The following is a 14,457-nucleotide window of genomic DNA, read 5'->3' on the forward strand; positions in this document are numbered from 1 at the left end:
AGTTTGGTGGCTGGAGGAAAAAATATTTTGTCCTCAAAAAGGCCATATTTGAAAGATGCATATTATTATTACTTTTAAAAAGATTGTATTTCTTTATTTGACAGAGAGAGAGCAGGAAAGCACAAGCAGGGGGAGTGCCAGAGGGAAAGGGAGAAGCAGGCAGCCCACTGAGCAGGGAGCCCAACGTGGGTCTTGATCCAGCACCCTGGGATCATGACCTGAGCCGAAGGCAGATGCTTAAGCAGATGCCACCCAGGCACCCCATGAAAGATGCATATTATTGATTAGCAGGCCTTTCCTGGGAAAAAGGTGATAACACCAGTATCCATAACTGTTCAAGGAAATGAGCTGGTGGAAGTGTAAAATAGTACAATATTTTGTCAGGCAATTTAGAAATATGTATTAAAGATCTTAAAAATATTCAAACTTTGACCCAGCATTTCTGTCTTGGGGAAATTCTTCTAAGGAAAAGACACCAAGATGTATAAGCAAGATTTATATTTATGGATGTTCTTCACAGCATTATTTATAATAGTGAGATAGAAACAACAAGTTAAATGTGTAGTAATAGAATTGCTTAAGTAAAGTATAGCCTAGTCATAGAATAAAAGCATATGTGACTCCTAACAGTCATATTGGGGGTAAAAATCTCAAGGGCCTTCCGGTGCTTAGCCAGCAAACCAAATATGCAACATACCTGAGTGTGAGATACTAGTGAGCGGTCTGTGGTAAACTGGAGAGTTCACGCTCCACTCGAAGGCGCTAAAATTCAAATTATAAAACAACACTATTCTGGTCAGCAAAAGGCAAAGTCTGAATTCTGCTCACGGTTTATCACCTCGAAACAGCTACTGATGGAGAATACTAAAATGTGGGGAAATATACATGGTATCCTTTTACATTAAATTAATTAATTAATTAATATTATGTAGGCTTCACGCCCAGCGTGGAGCCCAGCACAGGGCTTGAACTCACAACCCTGAGATGAAGACCTGAGATCAAAAGCAGGACACTTAACCGACCGAGCCACCCAGGCACCCCTACATGCTACACTTTTAAGTGACAAAAGCAAATAAGAAAAATACAGGTAAAGGATGATTTCAATATTTTTTAAAAGTATGTTGTTTGTAGACATATCCCTTTCCGGTCTGTTGGTTGGTCTGCCTTATCTGTTTGGGAGTATATTTGTCAAAACAGTAGTAGCAAACTTGCATAGACCTTACTGCGTGCCAGTGATTGTTTAAGCACCTTACACATGTTGACTCATTTAATCCTCAGAGCAATAATAGATGCTACCACTACCCCCATTTTACAGACGCTAAGGCTGAGGCACAGAGAGTTTAAGTAATCTGTCCAAGGTCACACAGCTCAAAAGTAGCAGAGGTGGGATTCAAGCTGAGGCAGTAGAGACATGCTATATTAAAACCAAAAAGGTTCAACTTGTTTGAGGTGTTCTGGGTGTAGCTTTTATTTTCTTTATGTTTTTTTGGTGGTTAAAGTTTTTCTATAATGAGCATATATTTTATAATCAGAAAAAGCACCATGTTTTATGAAAAGTGTACATATATCGCCTAGGCTTGTGCTCCCTTTGTCTTCTCTAATTACTGTTCTCTATTAATGAAAATTAGTTTGTCTGATTTGCTACCTGAAACCTCAGGCCCCTAAGGAAATGAAAAAATAGGACAGATACGTTGTATGGAGGTGGAAGGAAGAGCACGCCAGAACCAGGCTCTGTGGGACAGCGGAAGAGCACTGAGCCAGAAACAGCAGGACTAGGTTAATGAGTGCACTGCGGGTGGCTGTCACCACAGACAAGTATTGTTTGGACCTGGCCCTATACCTCATTTAAAACATGGTAATATTATTTAATATACCACTTTCGTGTCATGTAGAATTTTTTAAAAATTAACAAATATTCATTAGATTCCTCCTTGCTAGTTATAAATGTGCAATGAAAAGTCATATAAGGAACCTGTAACTTAGTAAGGGAGATATGGGACTACTAGATTATGACCATTACCACTAAAAAGATACTGTGGGGGCGCCTGGGTGGCGCAGTCGTTAAGCGTCTGCCTTCAGCTCACGGTGTGATCCCGGCGTTCTGGGATCGAGCCCCACATCAGGCTCTTCCGCTGGGAGCCTGCTTCCTTCTCTCCCACTCCCCCTGCTTGTGTTCCGTCTCTCACTGGCTGTCTCTCTGTCAAATCATGAATAAATAAAATCTTAAAAAAAAAAAAAAGATACTGTGTACCTTGAGAAGTCAAAGTGGGGAGAGCTTAATTATTTTTTTCCAGCTTTATTGAGCTATAATTGATATATAACATTGTGCAGATTTAACGTGTACAAGGTGATGATATGATACACATATATGTTGCAAAATGTTTACCACAGTAAGGTTAGTTAGCACTTCCCTTACCTCACATAATCACCATTTGTGCATGTGGGAAGAACATTGAAGATCTACTTTCTTGACGACTTTCAAACATATAGTATTGGTTTGGTTTTTTTTTAATATTTTATTTATTTATTTAAGAGAGAGAGAGAGAGAATGAGAGGAGCTGCAGGCAGAGGGAGAAGCAGACCCCCGCTGAGCAGGCAGCCGGATGCGGAGCTCGATCCTAGGACTTCAGGATCATGACCTAAGTCGAAGGTAGACGCTTAACCGACCGAGGCACCCAGGCATCCCCATGTAATGCAGTATTGTTGACTATAGTCACCATGCTATACATTAGATCCCCAGGGGCAACTTCATTTATCCCGAAAGTCTTTGACCCTCTGCCAGGTGTTAAACACTATTCTAGGTACAGGGAAGATAGCAAATGGTGAGACGAACACAGTCCCTGCCCTCAGAGTGTTTATGTTCTAACATTGAAGACAGAGAAATAATTGCAACGTAGCCTCGAGTAAAGGCACAGAAAAAGAAAGAAAATGACCCCGATCACAGTATAACCTGGCAAAGCCAGAATACAAAAAACACATTAGGGACACCTGGGTGGCTCAGTCGGTTGAGTGTCTGCCTTCGACTCAGGTCATGATCCAAGGGTCGTGGGATCGAGTCCCACGTCAGGCTCCCTGCTCAGTGGGGAGTCTGCATGTCCCTCTCCCTCTGCCCCTACTTGTGTGAGTTCTCTCTCTCTCTGACATATAAATAAATAAAATCTTTAAAAACAAAACATACTAATTAGCCCCACAAAAGAACATTATGGGTCATTCTTAACTCATGAACATATGTCTAAAATCTGAAATATTAGCAAATAAAATCAGTAGTGTATTCAAAGACTAATCCATCATGACCAATGAGATTTATTCCAGGTTTATAGAATGGTTTGATATTAGAAAGTCTATACATAGAATTCAATAGATTAATATACTAAAGAGGGAAAGATCATTTTAAGAGATGGATAAAAAGGATTTGATAAAATGCAACGTCATTCCTGAATAAATAATAAAAATCCTTAGCAAAAAAGGAATAGAGAGAAAATTTCTTAACTCGATAAAAAGTTCTTAATGTACAAGCAGACATTATACTTAGTGGTACGACTTTAGAAGAACTTCCAGACAGGGGAATTCATCACCGCTATTTAACATTTATTAGAAGTCAAACAGATGCAATAATGTGAGAACAATAAGAGATATACAGACTGGAAAAAGAGAACTGTCTTTATCTGAAAATGACATGATGATCCACATAGAAAAGAAAACAAATGGGCAAACTATTGAGACCAATCGGAGCAGGCTGACAAGATGACGTACAAAAGTAGTTTCTCTACACCAGTAGAAACCACTTAGAAAATGAAATAGTGAGGGGCGCCTGGGTGGCACAGCGGTTAGGCGTCTGCCTTCGGCTCAGGGCGTGATCCCGGCGTTATGGGATCGAGCCCCACATCAGGCTCCTCCGCTGGGAGCCTGCTTCTTCCTCTCCCACTCCCCCTGCTTGTGTTCCCTCTCTCGCTGGCTGTCTCTATCTCTGTCAAATAAACAAATAAAATCTTTTAAAAAAAAAGAAAATAGTGAAAAAACTACTTTCCCACCAGACATTTAAAAAGTATAATATAATAACCTAATCTAAGAGTCTAAATTTACATAATCTAATAACTAAATGAGCAGTACCATTGTGTCACTAAAAAAAACTACATAAATTAACAATAGTAGGAATGACAAGAGTGACACTTACAGATGCAGCAGATGGCCTTTTGCTAGAGCAGTTCCCATGATGGGGGGTGGAATGGAAGCCAAATTTGAGTGGTTGCAGGGTGAGTGGAAGTTGAGGAAGTGGAGACAAGAGGTGGGGTGTACACGTCGAGAGGCCTGGCTGTGAGGGAGGTGCAGGGCCCCGTGAATGTTTCGTGGGGCTGGTTTTGGTTTTGTTTGCTTTTAGATGAGGGTGATGTGAGCCGCATGGAGGGACCCAGGAAAGATGAAGAAATGAAAAGTATAGAAGAGAAACGCAATACTGATAGTAAAAGTTCCCTGAGGAGTTAGCAGGGGATGGGACTTGGTATAAAACAGGGGCGGGGATTAGGGGGATTAACCTTGAATAGAAGGGGCATTTCCTCTAAGCCCAGAGGGAAAGGCTTTTAACCAGAAACTTGTGGAAGATGAAGGTGGATTCAGCTGTACGTCAGTCTGTAAGCGCAGGGCCTGGAGGTTGGGGAAATCCCTTCCACTCACACCAATGCCTCAGTTTTCTCTGCGAATGGGCAGTTTGTCATCTGAGAAGGAGCAAGGTGATGGTTATAAAGGGCGGATGGTGGCGAGTGTTGGGCATGGTGGCTGAAGGAATCGGAGAAGCATTATACCTTCAAGTTGATATTGTTGATACTTAAATTTTTATGTTGGCGTTGGTCCACAGGTGTAATTTTCTTCCATCGTGCTTAGAATGTAGTAGCAGGGAAACTAGATTAAGGATTACATATACAATAAGGATAAGAGGGAGCCAGTGCACCAACAGTTTCATTACGGGACCCAGGCTCCCTGAAAAGAAAGTGTTGCCAAGAAAGCTCAGATGGACTCAGAGGAAAGGAACACGTCTAGAACATGAGACGGTTCTGATGGCAAAGGACAGGTGTGGAGACTACAGGGGTGAGACAGCTGGAAGGATAAGAGATTGCTGCAGGTTGTGGGTTACTAGACTTTAAGACTTCAGAGGTGACAGTGTGGTGTGAAAAGAGCATTGGCTTTGGAGAGCCCATCGTGGCATCCTTGCTAAATGGTTGAGGATAAGTTACTGAAATCTCTCTGATCCTCTGTTTCATTGTATGAAAAATGGGAAGCCAGGAGAATGCTACCACCAAATTGCTTGTCCCCAGAGACTATGGAGCCTGAAAGAATGAAAGGCTCTGCTGCGGACAGCTGCAAATAAATATGTTCCTAGGTGTGCTGTGGGTTAAATTACTGAAACTTCTGGAATCTTCAGTCAGTTTATTCATAAGCTATTGGTAGTACAACTCTAAAGCAACCTTGATGCGGCGCCTGGGTGGCTCAGTCGGTTAAGTGTCTGCCTTCCGTGCAGGTCATGATCCTGGGGTCCTGGGATCAGACCCACGTTGGGCTCCCTGCTCAGCAGAGAGTCTGCTTCTCCATCTCTCTCTGCCCCTTCCTCCGCTCATGCTCACGCTCTCTCTCAAATAAATAAATAAAATCTTAAAAAAAAAAAAGGCAACTTTTAGTTATAGGATCGTATCTGCTGTCATTTGTTGCATTTACTTATTTGCTGGAAATAAGTCTTCAGAATATTGAGAATAACCTCACCTGAGTCACAATGCAAGTACAGAGACAATCGTTAGCACTCCAGAGCCTGCCAGTGTCAACTCTAGGCAATGGGTTTAATCAATGAACACTTTGTGAGTGGTAGGTCACCCTCTCAACATGCCATAGAATTTGTTTTATCAACGAAAGCTTCTGTTCCAATTTTGATAAAAATGAGTGATTTAATGATCTGAGTAAACATACATTCCTTCATATCTTTGTGAGACTTGGGAAGAAAGTTGAGTTTCCTAACTCATCATTAATTATTCACTGAATAAAACTGATACTAAAGATTGTTAATACATAATTTTAATTCATGAAAACAGTACAGTCCTTAATTTTTCTTTTACTGGTTCTTTTCTCCTGACTGGCTTTGCCCAAGTTCTCCTGGGAATCACAAAATCTTATATTAGGCCAAATGATCTTGATAGAATTCTGTCTGGTTTTCACTACAGTCTAAGCAGTGCTCTGTACGGCTACTAAGGCCTGCTTGGCTCCATGTGTTTCGTTTTATGGTGTTTGTTGTGTTAAGGATACCATTGACCACTGCATCCTAGAGCCTTGCCAAACCTGTTTGATTTAAAACAATTAACTCAGGGCACCTGGGTGGTTCAGTTGTTTAAGCGTCTGCCTTTGGCTCAGGAGTCTGCTTCTCCCTCTTCCTCTGCCTGTCCACTGCCCTGTTTGTGTGCTCTCTCTCTGTCGGATGAATAAATAAAATCTTAAAAAAAAAAAAATAAAACAATTAACTCTTCAGGGCAAAATGTTTATGTATAGCTGATTTAGTGAAAACATGAATATTATTGAATATTACCTGCTACCTAATAAATTAATAGATTTTCCTATCTCAAGGAATTCAATGTCAAGCTATGGTTTTGTGATTTGGGTATTGACATATTATTTTGGCTATTTCAGAAAGCTTTTCTCTTTCTTTCTTTTTTTTTTTTTAAGATTTTATATATTTATTTGTCAGAGAGAGAGAGAGAGAGCAAGCAAAAACAGGGGGAGTGGCAGCAAAGGGAGAAGTAGGCCCCCCCTGAGCAGGGAGCCCGATGCAGGGCTCCATCCTAGGACCCCGGGATCATGACCTGAACCGAAGGCAGATGCTTAACCAACTGAGCCACCCAGGCGTCCCACTTGTTTCTTTCCATACAGGAAATTATAAGGAAATGTGTTCGAGAAAATCTTTTGGTCTTAGCTAATTAATCATCTTAATAATTTGAACTCACCGGATTAGTTGAAGAAGTTTCTACTTTTCTACTTGAAATTTCCCATGATAGCATAGAATAGCATAGAATTTATACATTTCATAAGGAAGTAATAAAGAAAAGTACTATTTCCAACTTGGAATTTTAAGAGAATGCACCTTTTCTTGGCACTTATCCTTTTAGCACTAAAGGATACAGCAGAGTAGCCAATTAATTATTATAAGGAATCTTCTGTGGTAAATGAAGTTGGAAATGTTGAGCCGATCACTCTACTTTTGTGCCATGGCTTAGCTATTACATATATCTATAGTATTAGAATTATTTATTTCCTCTCTTCCTCCCCTTCAGAGGATAAACACCTTCAAGTTAGGGATAATGACCTAATCTTGTACCCCCAGAACCTAGCTAATGGGGTCACGTATAGAAGGCACTCAATACGATATAATACATTTGATTTACAATACATTTGGTTTGCTTATCTGAAGCCTGAAAGTTAAAGATTATTTAATCAGGACTATATCACATGATTAATGGCATACATTGAGTATACACATAATATAGCTTTGTCTAGAAATTTAAAAAATGTAATATCTTAACTTTAAATAAATTTCAAATATTAATATAATTTTAATTGCAAATTACAGAAATCCCAATAGAATGAACTTAAGCAAAAAAGGGGGATGTATTGGCTCATATTTCCAAACTACAGAAAAGGTGGGAGTAGAGTGTTCTCGTAGATAACCAGCTCCAATCTTTGGTATCATCCGGAATCTCATTCCTTTCTTGTCACTTCTCACCTCTGCTTCTCTCTCTGTGTTGGCTTTAATCTTTTAAGTTGCTGTCAACATATTTCAACCATAGCCCTGATCTTATACCCTCAGGATCTCATAACATAAGAAAAATCCAGTTAGAAAATCTCAGGGAGGGGCTCTGATAGGTCACATTTGGGTTATGTGTCATCTTTGCACTAATCACGGAGGTCAAGGTGGATGCGATGTTATGTTTGAAATAATCTGGGCCAGGAGCTCATCTCTGTGAGCTGAAATCAAAAGTTGGGACACTTAACCGACTGAGGTTTCCAGGCACCCCGTCCAACCATATAATTTTTACAGAGGCTTCCATGTTCTTATTTAACTCTATTTCTCTGGCCACAGTTGTTGGTCTAGGGCTGGACCCCTGACCTGAACATAATAATCCTCCATCCCCCACACTAGACATAATTCATTGGTCTGGCAATGGTGACTTGACCCAATACGGTCCAATCAGAGCCCTTCCTACAGATTTTTACCTTGGACATGGAAAGCTGGTCTCAGGTGCTCTCTGGTAGAGAGCCGTGTGAGATGTGAGGCTCTGGAGTTGTTATTACCTCTTGTGTGAAAGAAGCCAGTCTGTACTGGGTGAGAATAAAGCTCAAATGTAGAAAGAAGTCATGATGAAGCCTAGAGAGAATTCTGGAAACATTTCAGTCCTTGGTTTCAGTCAGTCACTTCTTCCTGAGGTCACTCATATGCAGAGATTTCCCCCAATTATAGAAATTTGTTCTCAAGTATCTATATTTATGTCTTGACAGTTCTTGTCATATGATGTCATTCAGGGTAACTCCTAAAAGATCAAGAATAAATTTTCTACCTCTTGTGAAGAGCATGAAACAGCATATAGATCAATGTCTTTAACCTCTTCAGTGTTCTTCGTCAAGCCATCTGTTCCTAGGCTTTATCACCTTGTACTCAAATCCTTTATCCTCTTTATTGTTCTCTTCCTATTTAAGCTAATGTCCCCTCATAAGCCTGTGAGATCCTTTATTCCCCAAAGTGCAGAGGCAATAATCAGAGACAAGCTCCTGCCAGAAAGATTGTTACCTCAGGCATTAGAATTTGCCCTGCTCTCATCCTTAACAACATCAATGAAAATGGCTCTATTTGAAGGGGCTCGGGTGCTTAGAAAAGCTAAGCAGGGACTAGATTTAACTTGTAGAATGGAATATTTATTCCATTGCTCAGAAAGTGCTTTTGTTAATATGCTACATAATGGTGCTCCATTGAGAAATAATTGCCTTTCACATCCCTGGCACTGAGCACTAACTGATGTGTCAAAGCTAGGAAGGAATAGAAACTAATAAAACATTGTGTGTCAACCATACTTCAATTAAAAAAAGTAGGAAGGAATAGTATTGCTCTCAGCTAAAGAAGGTAAATTCTGTCTTCACTCACTAACACGTGTAGGAAAAAGTAGGAAATGTTGATGTCACCTGGTCAGGTTACTATACCTTTTCGTATTTCAAGTCAATACTTCCGGATTCTGCTTTCAGAAGGAGACCAGGAAAGAGGAGTTTCTCTTTTCCAGTTCCCCACTGCCAGCTATCATTTAATTGTGATAAACCTCTTGCCACATTGGCAAACAATAAAATCTTATTAGATGCTAATGTTCTTAGCTGCAGCTGCTCTTTCTGCAGCTGCTGCTACTGATGAGAACGTTCTGGTCTTTCAGAGAAGAGACTCCTCAGACTCTAGTAACAGACCACCTTGAGGTGTTTCTTTTTTCTTTTGGGCTCTCTCTCTCTTTTTTTTTTTTTTTAAGATTTTATCTATTTATTTGAGAGAGAGAGAGAGAGAGCACAGAGGGAGAATGAGAGGGAGAAGCTGACTCCCTGCTGAGGAGAGAACCCGACATGGGGCTTGATTCCAGGACCCTGAGATCATGACCTGACACTCAACCGACTGAGCCACACAGGCTCCCTTTTGGGTTCTTGAAACTATATATATATATATATATATATATATATATACTACTGGACATAAGTTGAATCTAGTGAGATACCAGAGAGCTGAATAAACCTGAGGGTGAACGGAGAGTGACTCCTAACCGACTTGCCCAGAGGATAGGCTCTCCCATCTGTCGTTAGTGGTTTGCAGACTCTGTTTTAGAGTCCTGGTGATAAGATGTCATTATATGGCCTGTGGTGTCTCTTTATGCCCACAGCTCTACTGTCTGCACTTCCAGGGAGCTTTGAGGTGATGTACTGTTGCTGGTCCGAGAGCCACATGAGGCACGTGCTCTGCTCGTGGAAGCCGCGTGGATGCAGCTCTTCTAGACCACCCTAGTTACCAAGGGCCGCGGTTGTTCCCTCAGCTGCATCAGTCAGTTGCTTTGCAGACGCAGGCATAGATTTTATAGCATTTGTCACAGGTGAAGACTGTGGACTAACCCTGACTCATTACTTCCATTCTGAAGTAAGTTCCAGACTCAGGCTGGGAAGCAGAAAGAATAATAAAAAGAGAGGGGGGTGGAGGTAGGAGGAAAGAGAGAGGCTAGATTTTTCTTGGTTTTTGAAGGAACTGTTGTTGCTGCTAAATGACTGGGCTAGATGGTGTGTTCGGTGGCAAGAGATAGGTCTAGAGAAATCACTGTGTCTGTAATGTTGGTGAGTTTTAAATGTCCACGTTCATACCTTTCTCTCCTTTCTGTCTCTCTTGAGAAAAGCTGAGTTTGCTGGCAATATGCCTATTTTAATTAATCTTACATATTTTTCATAAATATTGTTGACTAATTAATAGATTGATTTCATCAACTGAAAAATATTCATTGAGCACCAGAGTCTGAATTCCACCAGGCTGGTGCTGTCATGTGCTCTTTCACTAAACCTGACCTGGGCTTAGCCCATGTTTGCTCATCCCATAAAAGGGAGCTCTGGGACTTAGTAAACTCAGAACGATGATTAAGGCAGGTATGAGGTGAAAGGGTCCAGTGCTGCAGAATGAAATAGACTGAGTTCCTGACATCTGATGTCATCTTCTACCTTGGGCTCTGAATTTGCCCCTCGGACTTGATGACAAGAATTTGCTAGATTAATACTTAACCCCTGCCACACCTCCCCAAATATAGTTTTACGCTCACCCTCTGGCTTCATTCCCTGCCAGCTGCCGTGAGTAAATACTTTACTCAGGTCCTCCCTGCCCTTAGGACCCTGCCTGAGCCTGGCCTGCTTTCCTCCTCATGCCCCCCCCTTGGAAAAAAATCAGACACTGAAAGCCTTCACAATACACTATTTGCTACAGCAAAATGGAACATGTTTCCTATTAAAGTATATGATCTGGGGGGGGGGGTGGAATCTGAGTCACTTAAAAAAACTGTTAGGGTTTTTTTTTTTTTTTTCCTTTTGAGAGAAAGGAATATGAGTCAATTCATTTGCTATTGAATAAAAAAATCTTTTAAATTATGTACTTGTGGCGCCTGGGTAGCTCAGTCGGTTAAGCATCCAACTCTTGATTTCAGCTCTGGTCATGATCTTAGGGTCCTGGGATGGAGCCCCTGACAGGCTTGGCACTCAGCGGAGAGTCTGCTTGAGGATGCTCTCTCCCTCTGCTCCTTCCACTGTGTACGTATGTGGATGTGTTTTTTCTCTCTTCCCCAAATAAATAAATAAATCTTTAAAAACATGAACTATGTACTTTAAAACTATATTAATTTTGATTTATTAGAAGGCTGGCTAATAGCAGTGGGAGGAGGGAAAAGGGGTGGGGAGAGCAGTCCCAGCAGACACCAGAGCTCTGCCAGATCAGGCCAACTAGAGGCCAGGATCCACACCCTTGTTTGGAATCTAGGAAGTAAAATGCCAGTAATTATTTTGTTACACCAAGCATTTTGAGGAAAAGTGTGATCTTTAGGTACAGATAATTATTTGATAGGGGTCTCCTTGGTTTTAGAGAAAATCTTCCAGGTAATTCAGTAGCTGTAAATAAAAATCTAGGTTTGTAATTAAGACTTTTAATCAATAACAGAGAAGAATAGTTTTCTTTTTTTCTTTTTTCAATTTGATGGTCAAATTGATTTTATTAAGTGATTCATGAATCGGGCAGCATCCCATCTAGCAAGTAGAGGGGAGTTCCCACATATTTTCCCTTCAATATATAGTTCTCTAATTCTAAGCACATTTTATTTTAAATAGGCCCACCTCTGACATTTGTGGGGCCTGGGGCAAGAGTACAAATAGAGACCCTAGATACCGTATGTCTAAATATTTAAAAGCTAACAAGTTATTAGATAAAATATGTTTTATCCTACTTGACAAATACATTTTCATAATAATTGGGAAGGCCAGGTTCCAATTTAGAATTGCTGGACGCCTAGGGCTGTGGCCTGAATATAGCAGTGTGGGGTGAGCTGGCCCATTGCTGCCAGTGTTCACCCTCAGGTATCTGGACCCGGGGAAGAGGCCTACACCGGCCCTGGACTATTCGGACTCGGAATTCCAGACTCCCAGGTAGCCAGGGGGTGCTCTAGAAAGGGTTCCCGGCCTCCAGATGTGCCTGTCTCCGGTCTGGTCTCTGTGGCCTTCTCAATCTATGGGGAGAGATATGGCCGGAAGAAGGTCAGAATGGTGCCTTTTCAAGTTCAGAGCTCAGAGGAGAGAGGCCCCTTGTATGAGCCTGACCGTGGTATGATTTGCCACCTGGGAATCACCCTTTAGAATTTCTACTGCACTACTAATCCCCGTTCTTGTCTTTCGCCTCTTTTCTGGTCTATCGTCTCCCCTCAGAAAACACAGAAGCTACCTATCGTTCTGCTCAGATACTAGTTTTACTAAATAGGACACAGGATGGTATCTTCCATTATTTCTCTCTTTGATTCTAATTCCCTCTACTAATTATCTGGGACCTTTCTTATTAGCAAAGTTTACCCACGGGAGGCCTGTCACGGAAGAAAGAGTGTGGGTGGCAATAAGTCTTGGGAAGAGACACGGTGTTTTCTTTTTATTGAGGAGAAGGCCTTGGGAACTGTTCTCAGGGCTTGTGGCAGAGCCACCCCTTGGGTCTAGGGGCAGTGGCCCCAGCAGCATTCACACTTGAAGGGGAGAACACTGCTTGCTGGCCACAGCTGCGGGACCAGAAAATGTGTGATGGGCCAGGTCTCTGAGCTGACCATTTTAAATGAAAGGAAAATGAAAAAAGAAGGTCAACACCATCATCGCATAAGTATTTATTTGGTGGGCACAGAGCACCACACAGGGCCCCTGTCAAACTCTCAGGGGGAGAGTAAAAAGGGAATATACAGCTCTCGTCAAATTGTAACCCACGATGGTGTGAAGGTTCCGATGAGATTCAAAGCAAACTGCCGAAAGCCCGTTCTCCTGCAGGGTTACGAGCCCCCTCCTCCACTCCAGGGATTCTGGGGGTGGGGGGTGGGCCTTGTGCTTTTCCTTGTTACTGATTGGCTCAATGGGGGTATCATTTCCTGGTCCCTAGTCCCCAGTTGCTGTTTTGCATCGCTTTGCCCCAAGATGGAAAACAACTTCTTTCATTTTCCCCAGAAAATACTCTCCACATAGGATATTAGTGTATGTGTTAGGCTTTCTGAAGACTTACTTAGAGGCAATGGGGAAGTTTTATATTGCCCTATTGCCTGGTCCTTTCTCTCCCGTGAAAGACTCCTCATTTTCCTGACCATGGCGCTTCTCTTTTATAATTTGATTTTCCTTATTTTATTATAGCCAAGGACGCGTTAATGTGTCCTTCTGAATTATGGATTATCTGTTTCAGTTCCCATCCTGAGACTCAGAAGAACTGACAGAGGCTTGCAATGGCCACCACTCCCTTCTTCAGTTCTGTGAGGGAAAGGAGGCCGCGAGAGGAATGTTTTCTTTGTTCTATGAATTATATCATCTCCTTTAAAAGGCGGCATCTATAGTCAGTTTTGGTTTTAAATGACAATATTTTCTTTCTCAGTTTACACAGTGGTCCCAAAGAAATCTATAATCTCTTCAAATTCTTTTAGTCTCTCAGGGATGTTTAGTACCAACCACATTTAAAATAATAGTAATACTTATAAGTGTATTATAATAAATGTAATTATAATTATAGTAATTTATATCATATGATCAGGTACTTATAATAGTAATAATTATTACGATAATAAATATTATTGGCAGTAGATAAATTTCTCTTCAAGGACAATTGAAGGCTTTTGACCAGACCTTAGTTTTATTTATTTATTTATTTATTTATTATTTTTTAAGATTTTTATTTATTTATTTGAGAGAGAGAGCACAAGCAGGGGGAGTAGCAGGCAGAGGGAGAGGGAGAAGCAGGCTCCCCGCTGAGCAGGGAGCCCGACATGGGGCTTGATCCCAGGACCCCGGGATCACGACCCGAGCCGAAGACAGACACCCAACCGACTAAGCCACCAGGCACCCCTTATTTTGTTTTTTTAAAGTAGGTTCCACACCCAGCATGGAGCCCAGTTCATGACCCTGAGATCAAGACCTCAGCTTAACCAACTGAGCTGCCCAGGTGCCCCAACTAGACCTTAGTTTTAGGCAAGGCATGAAGGGTGGTAAGAGAAGAGAGAGATTAAAGGCAAGAGAACTGTCGTGGAGTTATTTTACAGTAGTTTAAGTCAGAGGTAGTGAGCTAAGATTGTGGCTGTGGAGAAAAGATGTAACGACTCAACATAGACGTATTGACAATGGATTCAGACATTCAAAACAACAAACAAACAACTAGCG

Source organism: Ursus arctos, unplaced genomic scaffold (assembly GCF_023065955.2).
Source record: "Ursus arctos isolate Adak ecotype North America unplaced genomic scaffold, UrsArc2.0 scaffold_12, whole genome shotgun sequence".
Taxonomy (NCBI): Eukaryota; Metazoa; Chordata; class Mammalia; order Carnivora; family Ursidae; genus Ursus; species Ursus arctos.